This window comes from Chrysochloris asiatica, unplaced genomic scaffold, assembly GCF_000296735.1.
Source record: "Chrysochloris asiatica unplaced genomic scaffold, ChrAsi1.0 scaffold00228, whole genome shotgun sequence".
Taxonomy (NCBI): Eukaryota; Metazoa; Chordata; class Mammalia; order Afrosoricida; family Chrysochloridae; genus Chrysochloris; species Chrysochloris asiatica.
In genome coordinates this window covers 2,175,850-2,177,289 of record NW_006408746.1, presented here as the reverse complement: position 1 = coordinate 2,177,289, position 1,440 = coordinate 2,175,850, and positions in this window count along the sequence as shown.

Below are 1,440 nucleotides of genomic sequence, written 5' to 3'. Positions count from 1 at the left end.
ATGCGAAAGCTGGACAGTGAATAAGGAAGACCATAGAAGAATTGATGCTTTTGAGTTACGGTGTTGGAGGAGAATATTGAAAGTGTCATGGGCTACTAAAAGATCCGTTTGGGAAGAAATTCAGCCAGAGTGCTCCTTGGAAGCCAAGATGACCAAACTTCATCTCTCATACTTCGGACCTATTATCAGGAGGGACCAGTCACTAGAGAAGGATATCATGTTTGGTAAGATGGAGGGTCAGAGAAAAAGAGGAAGACCCGCCCCCCCCAGGAGATGGATTGGCCAACTGTCAGCATTGATGGACTCAAGCGTGGCAACAGTAGTGAGGTTGGCCCAGGATTGGGAAGTGTTTCATTCTGATGTGCATAAGGTCACAATAACAATCTGTGGTGCCTTAATACCTGTTTTGAATTAATTATGAATCCATTTATATTTTTAATTAAGTTAGACATTTCCCAATAAAAATGTTAAGTAAACTTGCAGTGTACTGTCTACCACTGAATGATATAGTTCATAGTGGTTGGTACATTGTCATTTTCCAGGGTTTGTGGTAGTGCCTCTATTCCTATGACAAGCAGCTCTTTAGTATGATTTGTGGACAGTGGTTAATTAAGGAAAAACAAATCTACTTATCAAAAGGCCTTAATTATCTCTAACCTAAATATCTCCTCCTCCATCCTCACTGTACCAGCCCACCCCCGCTGATGCATTTATACATTGTTTATTATTTCAATCATAACTTTTTTCAAAGGAGTAATTAAAGTGAAAGCAAAACTCTTGGGCTTGTGGGACTCATATATTAAATAGTATATGAGTTTGTCAGCCATCTAATTAATGTCAAAGAATGCCTTTTCCTGCTTTTTAGGGAGTACCATGTGGCACTATGACATAAAGCACTGGACTGCAAGGTCAGCTTGAACCACAAAGTTGGTGGTTCAAACTCACCAGCCACTCCATTTGAAAACAACAACAATTTTCTCACTGGAGTCCTGGTGTGGTGCTGTAGGATAAGTACTGGACCACAAGGTCACTTTGAACTGCAAGGTCGGGGATTCAAATTCACCAGTTGCTTCTCAGAAACCCAGTGCAGGGTAGCTATGAGTCAGAACCGACTTTACAGTATTTAACGACAACATTCTCACACTGGAGTACTGGTGTGACGCTGTAGGATAAGCACTGGACTGCTAACTGCAAAGAAGGCTGTTCAAATCCACATCTGCTCCTTAGAAAACCTAAACAGTGTTGCTATGAGTTGGAAGTGAACCGACAGCACTTAACAATAACATTCTCACACTAAATATTTGTATGCCTCAGCTAATTATATATAAAACCACAGCAAACCCCATGCCACTGAGTCAATTCTTTCTCAAAGTGATACTATAGGACAGACTGGAAACGCCCCCATAGGGTTTGCAAAGCTGTAGCGTAGTGGTTACAAAT